Genomic DNA, 10,466 nt, shown 5'->3' with positions numbered 1-10,466 from the left:
AACAACACATAGAAACAACAATCAATGATAATATTGCTTGACATGCTTCTTCAATGTCGTGATAAAAGTAAAAAGTAGAGAAAATCGATTGGTTCTTTAATAAATCGCGTAAAATATTTAATGCATAGTTAACATATTTTATTGGACTTGAATATATTCTAACGAGTTATTTTTAGTTTCAGTTTCCGAATATTTTTCCATCTGTGATTCCCTAATTGTCAGGCTCGTCACTTTTAGTTACATTTATTTTTCAGTTTGATATTGATTTTGGGGAAGCATATGGGCAGACGTAAAGAACGTGGACTGCTGAACTGTTTAGAAATCTGCAGTAACTCCATGTGGACTATTTCTTTACATTTCTTCCAACAATTACAGAAGCACTTGGTTTCGTGGCTAACTGCCTCAGTGCCTGCCCTGAGAAGCTGGGTTACACAAAACCAGGAAGAATATGAAGCAAATGCCTATCTGAGGCTGTGGTAAAATACCCCTGTTTAAGATTCCGCGCGGCAGCTTCGAATCCAAATCTCTGCGTGATCTTTCTGAATTGACGGGCGCCAATATGACACATTCTACCAGTATCCCAAGTTTGAAAGTGTTTTGTTCAGAAAACAAGTGGCGCCCATCAATTCAGAAAGATCCGATCTGCGAAATTGCGATGCAAACTTCTTAATACATTTACGCCTTAAACTTCACCCGGTTGTCATTAGCAGTAAGCTTATTTTCCAACTTGGCCTCAGTTATGATATCCTTTTTGGCATTATTTAAGGGTCCTGTGGTCATGAATAACTATAGCTCACAACTCGACCTCAGAGGAAAATGTTTCCCACGGTCAAAAGTTTAGTTTCCCACACATTCAAAACTAAGGAAATTCACCATAGATAACAAATGTCAAGGAAAATGTTTGGCTAAAATTAACGGCCAAAACACATGACCTTCGACACCATAAATCAAGGGAACGCTAGCCAGACATAGCTTGACTTGTCAGCGCTGTGACTGGTGTATGTGTGCGAGTAGATGTAATCGCCTTACCTCGGTTTCCTTTCGTCGACTGTGAGTCTGTCTTGCGGTATCCGATCCTTGAAGCTTGCCCCGACCCAAAGAACACCAGGAATAGCAGCTGCTTCTCCCAAACCTAGACCGTCGCTTAACACGTCTTGTCCTGACCACAACCCCGTTCGAAAAGGGCACGAATCCCGATCGAGGCTCCCTCTGCCCTTTTTCCCCTTCCGGTCGACTCGCCCTTTCAGTCAGCCTCCCCAGACACTGACGTCATACCACACGCCACCCTGATCTTAAAGATCACGTTCACCCCTACTCCAATTCGAAGTCCGCCATCCAACCGGGCGGGCGCCTTACACGTCGAGATCTTCTCAAGCTAGGTGGCTCGTTTCCATCGCACTCTTCATCCGACGAAGTGGCTATCCTGCGCAGATCCAGCACGTGACGCGGCATTCCATCCACAGATACATTGTTTCTGGAATTGACCGCTGTCACTGTTCCCCTGCCCCATTGTGATGTGCAGCGTGCCTTCGGCGGCTTGACCCAAACTTCCTCGCCGGCGGGTCCTTTCTCTCCCTCACAGAACTCCGGCGTCTTACTGGGATGCCTCCATTCATATTTGAACACCGCTCTGTGCGGCACAGACTCTTCCGCTTGTCCGGATCGGGGAGACATGTTGTACCAGTAGACCGCTTCCAGGGGCGAAATGTGCCCCCTTTCAGCCATGGCCTTAATCGTCCGATGGTGCCTCTCAACGATTCCGTTGCCACTCGGCCTATACGCCGCTCTAAATAATCGTCGCACCTTCCACCGGTCAAGCATTTCTCCCAACGCTTCCGAACGAAACGCCGCCCCGTTGTCCATTAGCAGTTCTTCCACAGGACCCCTCTCCAAGAATATCCCGTTCAGAATGCGGGCAATCTCATCGGCAATGCCTGTCCTCAGCTCCCTCCAAATGGCCAGCCGGCCCGGCCTGCAGTCGACCATGCTGAGATACATTTCCTAATGGTAGTGCGTCACATCCACAGCCAGTCTCCTCCAGTTGCGCTCTACTGAGAGGTTCCCCTGCTCATGCCCACCCGGGGCGGGGTCAATGGACTGGCATCTGTCACATTTCGCGACCACTTTCTTGACGTTTCTCCTAGTGACGTCAGCATCAACCATTTTCGCCAGATACAGGGTGTAATGAAACTAACACCTCGATCGCCATTACATACAAAACTACCTATCGCCATTAGATACAAAACTACTATCGCCATTCTTCTCATTTAAATATAAACAAGCGCGGGCGTAGCGGAAAACACGTTCCTTGTCATCACGTGACTGATTATTATTCGAAGCGGCAACTTCTTCGAACCGTTCCCGCCAGAACGCAAACTGACCAATCACGGCCCCTAATAAGGTCACATGATAGAGTATTTTTCTGAAGCCTTCGGGAGCCGATAGTTTGTTATAAATAGCTTTAACTCAGCGGCAAAATTGGTCTCGGTTCAGTTCTCTTTGAGATCTGTTCCGTGTACCACACGACAACAGCAGCAGCAGTTCCAGCGACACATCAACAGCTTCGTCTAACGACTCCGCCACATCAGCAACACGATTCTACGATTACTACTAACCAGCATCAATCTCCACCAGAGTCAACACGACTTTCTATGTACACGAATCCAAACCACCGCGGCACATCTCTTTCTTCGATTCTGTTTGGTGACTCAGCTTCACCACGATAAATAAACAGACAAGAATTACAGCCTGCGATAAACGTCTGTCCTCAAGATTCCGGCCTGGCATGGAAACCCACACACAACTAGTGATCAGCACTGCCACACATACGCCTCAACTTCTTTCTCATACAGACTCTTCCTATCGTGTACTCAAGAACTGATATAAATGCTCACGTGTTACTGACTCTTTCTATCTGCTGTAATATCTTACATACACATACATGTATCACTCACATACACTCTTTTCTTTGTATGACGGCCTATCTTTTATTATGTTTTTATATGTCGCATTCCCACTCACACACAGACATACATCTTTAACGCCATAATAAATATCTCTGTTATTCATTTCATACGGTTGCCTTCTATCGTCTCTTCATTCCTGGTATTTACGAATTCACTAATGTTATCGTAGTATAACATTATTTGTATATCATCATTGGTATAATTATTTTGTGTTCGACCGTGTGACGTGTTTTAAATAAAAGGAGTCCTCTGTTTTTCCATTCGTCACCATTTTTCCTTTTTGGGTTCGCACGGTCGTTCTTACAATTGGTGACCCCCGACGTGATTCGATTCATACAGTCCTTCTGATATGAATCCGACGTGATTCGATTCATACAGTTCTTCTGATATGAATCCGACGTGATTCGTCCATACAGCCTTATGTGATCGTTCAGATAGCTTTTCAAAAAATGGTGACTAAATTCCAGAAATAGACCAACCATTCTTTCAGTCTTTTTCACTTCCTTTTTTTTTCTATTTCGTCTGTTTGCCTTCGACAAACCGACTGGTGCGAGGCTAGTGTAGTGAAACTAACACCTCGATCGCCATTACATGCAAAACTACCTATCGCCATTAGATACAAAACTACTATCGCCATTCTTCTCATTTAAATATAAACAAGCGCGGGCGTAGCGGAAAACACGTTCCTTGTCATCACGTGACTGATTATTATTCGAAGCGGCAACTTCTTCGAACCGTTCCCGCCAGAACGCAAACTGACCAATCACGGCCCCTAATAAGGTCACATGATAGAGTATTTTTCTGAAGCCTTCGGGAGCCGATAGTTTGTTATAAATAGCTTTAACTCAGCGGCAAAATTTGTCTCGGTTCAGTTTCTCTATAGAGACTGTTCCGTGTACCACACGACAACAGCAGCAGCAACAATTCCAGCGACAACAATAACAGCTTCGTCCAACGACATCAAAGACATCGCCACATCAGCAACACGATTCTACGACTACTACCAAGCAGCCTCTTCGCCACCAGCGTCAACACGACTTTCTATGTACACGAATCCAAACCACCGCGGCACATCTCTCTCTTCGATTCTGTTAGGTGACTCAGCTTCACCACGATAAATAAACAGACAAGAGAATTCAGCCAGCGACGAACGTCTGTTCTCAAGAGCCCGGCCCGGCATGGAAGCCACCACATCACAACTAGTGATCAGCACTGCCACACACAGCCTCAACTCCTTTCACATACAGACTCATCCTATTGTGTACTCAAGAACTGGTATAATTGCTCACGTGTTACTGACTCTTTCTATCTGCTGTAATATCTCACATACACATACATGTATCACTCACATACACTCTTTTCTTTGTACGACGGCCTGTCTTTTATTATGTTTTTATATGTCGCATTCACACTCACACACAGACATACATTTTAACGCCACAATAAATATCTCTGTTATTCATTTCACACGGTTGCCTTCTATCGTCTCTTCATTACTGGTATTTACGAATTCACTAATGTTATCGTAGTATAACATTATTTGTATATCATCTTTGATATATATTTTTATGTTCGATCGTGTGACGCGTATTAAATAAAAGGAGTTCTCCTTGTTTTTCCTATCGTCACCATTTCTCCTTTTTGAGTTCGCACGGTCGTTCTTACAAGGGTCCTATCCACCCCCAAGTGGTGCATAGCATGTAGCTCCTTCAGTTCGGAGTCACCCAGCCGACACGCTGCCGCTATCCTTTTCCTTGCTTCCTCCGGTTCCTCCAGCCACGCCCTTTTCACCCTGGTCAGTGCGTCCGCCCTGTTTCTTTCCGAAGGCACGAAAACCACGTTCAGCTTCAGTCCGAACTCGGCGATCAGCTCTCCCAGAACTCCTAGGCGGCGTTTCACCAACATCTCCGCCGCACCTTTCGTCCGGACTCTCTTCTCGCTGGTAATTACTGTTCCTACCCAGCCGACCACGGTGGCCGAATCCGTCCGGATCTCGATCGAACGCAGTCCCCATCTCAGGGCCAAGTTCACCCCTTTCAGCACCGCATCTAGTTCGGCGACATTGATGTGGTTGAAGTCGTCCGCTTTCCGTAGCCAGGCCGCATCCTCCACCTCAGCACCTTCGATCTCCAACACAACCCCTATTGCTATACTGCTAGCATCACACCAAACCGTTCCGCACTCCGTCTTGGGCACATACCGGTTTCCTCTGACCGGGTCTTCCGCTCTCGTTCTCTCCAGGATTTCCAGCATCATCGCCACCGTCGCCTCTCCCACCTTGTCACTCCAACTCTCCCCCTCTGCTCGTCTCTTGATGTAACTACATGCAATGCGCAACCAACCAGCGATCGGGTAGTGTCCAATCAACTTCCCACAAACCGAGAACAACTCTCTCCTGCTGACGCTGGAACTCAGCTCTGGGATCTCGTTTCCTCTCCGGAACACCAGCTCGCCCGATCTGTCTTTTTGTAGCTTCAGCCCCAGCGCAGCTCCCCCCACCATCGATTCAGGCGGCTTCGCAATCAGCCCGAACCTCTCCATGTGTCTCACTACCTCGGTGGCTGGCACTACAGTCTCGTCAACCAAAATGTCGTCGATGTAGGAACTGGTGGCCTTCCTTATCCTCTCCTCTTTCCCTAGGATGGACTTGAGCACCATCGCCATAATTTTCGGAGCGGAATTCAGCCCGAAACCCAGCCTGGTTAAACAGTACGTCCGGCCCTTGTACCGCACCAGCTGGTATCGCCACAGCTTGTCACTCACACGGAGCTGCAAATATGCCGACTTCAAGTCGACGATCGTCGCTGCCTTGGTCGACTGTCTCCACACACGTAACGTCTCACCGCAAACGTCCGTTGCCTCGCCTCCCGTGTGGCACGATATATGGTCGTTCAGCTCCCTAAAGTCCAGCACCGGTCTGACTTTTCCTTTCGTCGGCTGCACCACCGCCATCAGAGGCAGCACTCCACTCACCACCTCCTCTTTCCACGGGACAAGGACTCCTTCCTTGATCCATCTCTCTACCTCCTCGTCGAACTCGACGCCGGCGTGACCTTTCAACGTATGCTGGTTGCAGCTCATCCTGTTCTTTAGTAGTGGGGGCTCGTCCTTCCATCGCCACTCTATCGTCCCCCTCCGACCATCAAACGCCGCCTGAAAATCTTTGTCTTCGATGGTGTAAGCGGCGCTGTCTCCGACGGGGCTCTGCTCTCCCTGGCGGTCCCGACTCACGGCGCACGATGCCCCCACGCTTCCGAACGTGACCTCATCTGCAATCCTAACGCCACCAAGACGGTTGATGGCGTCCATCCCCAACACGACATCAACCCCGTCTATCACATAGTCGATCACGATCACCCGTAGCCTCAGCGACGCGCTCGGTAACGCTATCTCCAGACTGGAGCTGCCCCTGCAACGGATCTCTCTACGGTCGACCACCCGGACGCTACTCGTCCCATCCCATTTCTTCGCCACCCTTGGCGTCACGAGGGTAGTCGTGCAACCCGTGTCCACGAGGGCTTTGAACTTCTTCCCCTCGACCTCGACCACGGGCAGCGCCTCCACAAGCGCCCCTACTTGGTTGCGGGGAAAGTTTGAGAGGCAGCAACTTCCCCACGGTCGTAATCACGGGCGATGTGCCCAGTCTTCCTGCATCGATAGCAGACGGGCCCCGATTCGGTGCATTCCCTCGCCATGTGCGGCCCCTGACATTTGAAACACCGGCCCGAGAACGGCCGCTGTCGTTGCTCGGTAGGCTTCCTCACGCCTTTCTCAGGCTGTCGTCTGTCGGAATGCGCCTCCGTCTCCGCCATCGCTATCGGCTTTCGTCTGACGTGCTGTGTCAACACGCGAGCTTGTGCTACTAGCTCGCTGAGCGCCATCTTTCTTCCTCCAGGCAACTGCTGCAATCGGATCCCTTCGTCGTCGGGAAATCCATTCACAAACGCCAGCCGCGCCGCTCTGTCCAGGCCTTCTCCCGTAAACCCAGCCAGCGTGGCCAATTTACGCACTTCCGCCGCGTACTCATCCACCTGTTCTCTCCCCCCCCCCATCTAATAGTTCCTAGTTTAACGAAGGCAACGTAATCGCTCTCCGTATACGCTTCCCTCAACCTCCGTTCGATGTTCTCCGCATTTAGTCTCTCTTCCTCGTCCATTTCTAAATACAGGGTCAGGGCGCTCCCTTCCAAGTATAGTGCCATGAGACTCGCCACATCACTTATTCCTTGTAGCTTGGCAACGAGCCTAATTTTTCGCATCCAAGCCATCACATCTCCTTCGCCATTAAAAGGCCTGATCACATCGCTGGCGATTCTAATCTTGGCTGCCATCGCGGCGAATTTCTACACGTGGGGCCGAAATAGCTTGTGGTGTATGCGTGCGAGTAGATGTAATCGCCTTACCTCGGTTTTCCTTTCGTCGACTGTGAGTCTGTCTTGCGGTATCCGATCCTTGAAGCTTGCCCCGACCCAAAGAACACCAGGAATAGCAGCTGCTTCTACCAAACCTAGACCGTCGCTTAACACGTCTTGTCCTGACCACAACCCCGTTCGAAAAGGGCACGAATCCCGATCGAGGCTCCCTCTGCCCTTTTTCCCCTTCCGGTCAGCCTCCCCAGACACTGACGTCATACCACAGTGACCACCAAATATGTATAGAGACATTTCGGCCAAGAAGCAGAGAGAGTTGGTGGCACGGTCGCATACTCTACGCTACGCAAGAACGATTATCTGTCTAATTAAGACGTTTTTTTGACTGCTGACTACAACTATTAATCTAAGAGCACACACACATCGCTAGAACAACAACTATTCAAGTAAGGTTCTTTTGCACACACGCTTTGTCTTGCCAAACACGCGAAAACACAAACAACAATTTATACATCACAAATACCACAACTGCATTTGTTTCTTGTAAACATTTTTTCATTTATTATTGTTTACCTACTGTGATATACCAAATGTTACCATTTTAATAAATAACTTATAACGCATCTTAAAAGTTTTGTCAACTTAATGTTCTACACCGCACTCAACCAATTCTACACCTGATTGAACATCGGCTTCCTCCGTGACAGAATCTAAACACCTTTACACACACACACACACACATATATATATATATAGCAATGTTAATTCTCTAAATGAAGTATTAACAGTAACTGCACGATAAAGTGTAGTATATTGCCACTTAAGTGTGGCTGGCCCCTAGGGGTGGATGTTACTGTTGCTTTTAGCCCCAGGAGGACATCTCCTCCAGCTGGCTTATCGACACACGACTGTGTCCTGTTTGCCAAGGGAAGTTATCCCTCTCACCACGATCTGCAGCACGAACGGATCCGGATTTCAGGGTTTGCAGTTACTGTTAATACTTCATTTAGAGAATTAACATTGCTTGTTTTCACCTTTTCGATATCAGTGAAGAATTTCACTGGAAAAGTAGATATAAGATTGCCAGGTTTTTGTCTCTCTCACCAAGGTCAGCAGCTATCGAACGCCGACGAAGGGAAATAACCCTGAAATCCGGATCCGTTCGTGCTGCAGATCGTGGTGAGAGGGATAACTTCCCTTGGCAAACAGGACACAGTCGTGTGTCGATAAGCCAGCTGGAGGAGATGTCCTCCTGGGGCTAAAAGCAACAGTAACATCCACCCCTAGGGGCCAGCCACACTTAAGTGGCAATATACTACACTTATATATATATATATATATATATATATATATATATATATATATATATATATATATATATATATATATATATATATATATATATATATATATATATATATATGTAAGAACGACCGTGCGAACTCAAAAAGGAGAAATGGTGACGAATGGAAAAACAGAGGACTCCTTTTATTTAAACGTGTCACACGGTCGAACACAAAAATATATATCAATGATGATATACATAAAATATGTTATACTACGATAACATTAGTGAATTCGTAAATACCAGTAATGAAGAGACGATAGAAGGCAACCGTATGAAATGAATAACAGAGATATTTATTATGGCGTTAAAGATGTACGTGTATGTGAGAGTGTGAATGCGACATATAAGAACATAATCAAAGACAGGCCGTCGTACAAAGAAAAGAGAGTGTGTGAGTGATACATGTATGTGTATGTGAGATATTACAGCAGATAGAAAGAGAGTCAGTAACCGTGAGCAATTATACCAGTTCTTGAGTACACAATTGGAAGAGTCTGTATGTGAAAGGAGTTGAGGCTGTGTGTGGCAGTGCTGATCACTAGTTGTGATGTGGTGGCTTCCATGTCGGGCCGTGAGGACAGACGTTTATCGCAGGCTGAAATCTCTTGTCTGTTTATTTATCGTGGTGAAGCTGAGTCACCTAACAGAATCGAAGAGAGAGATGTGCCGCGGTGGTTTAGTTTGGTGTACTTTGTAAGTCGTGTTGACACTAGTGGTGATTGATGCTGGTTAGTAGTAATCGTAGAATCGTGTTGGTCATAACGATAATGCTGGTTAGTAGTCGTAGACTCGTGTTGCTGATGTGGCGGCGGCGGTGGTCATCGTTGGACGAAGCTGTTGATGTGTCGCTGGCTGTCGCTGCTGTCGTGTGGTACACGGAACAGATCTCAAAGAGAAACTGAACCGAGACAAATTTGCTGGGTATGAGTTGCTCTATTTAAAGCATTCAGGGGGCTCCAAGACGGTAGTAGAAAAACACTATCACGTGACCTTATTAAGGGCTGTGATTGGTCAGTTTGCGTTCTGGCGGGAACGGTTCGAAGAAGTTGCCGATTCGAATAATGATCAGTCACGTGATGACAAGGTTGATGTTTTCCGCTAGAATGGCGATAGGTAGTTTCACTACATACATATATATATATATATATATATATATATATATATATATATATATATATATATATATATATATATATATATATATATATATATATATATAAATATATATATATATAATTAAGGGATCAGCAAACAGTTGCTTCACCACATACCGAAGTTCAGAAATAGCAGCTAAAATGCTGAGACTCCAACAGATAGCATTACTTGTAACTCACAAAGGCAAAACAAGAAGAAAAAACAATGAAAACTAACCAGTCGAAGTTCGACTGGTTAGTTTTCATTGTTTCCACTGCTATTTCTGAACTTCGGTATGTGGTGAAGCAACTGTTTGCTGATTCCTTAATTATATTTATAAATGTATAAGAACTTTTAAATAAGTTCTCCACCGATAATGGTGTTTACATACCGAAGGGTTTGGTAAAAATTATTAATTGTTAATTTATTAATAAATTGATAAACTTTTACCCTTTTAATTGTAATAATAATATATATATATATATATATATATATATATATATATATAAAATATATACTTTTATAAAACAAATTTTACAAAATATATAGTATCTGTTAACAGTCTTAGCCAAAAACTCACAGTTGAGTTTTTGTATATATATATGTATACATGTCTCTTAAAGGATAGAGCTCAAAATCAATGCATTGA

Source organism: Octopus bimaculoides, chromosome 1, assembly GCF_046866305.1.
Source record: "Octopus bimaculoides isolate indiv1 chromosome 1, ASM4686630v1, whole genome shotgun sequence".
Taxonomy (NCBI): domain Eukaryota; kingdom Metazoa; phylum Mollusca; class Cephalopoda; order Octopoda; family Octopodidae; genus Octopus; species Octopus bimaculoides.
This window is presented reverse-complemented; position numbering follows the sequence as displayed.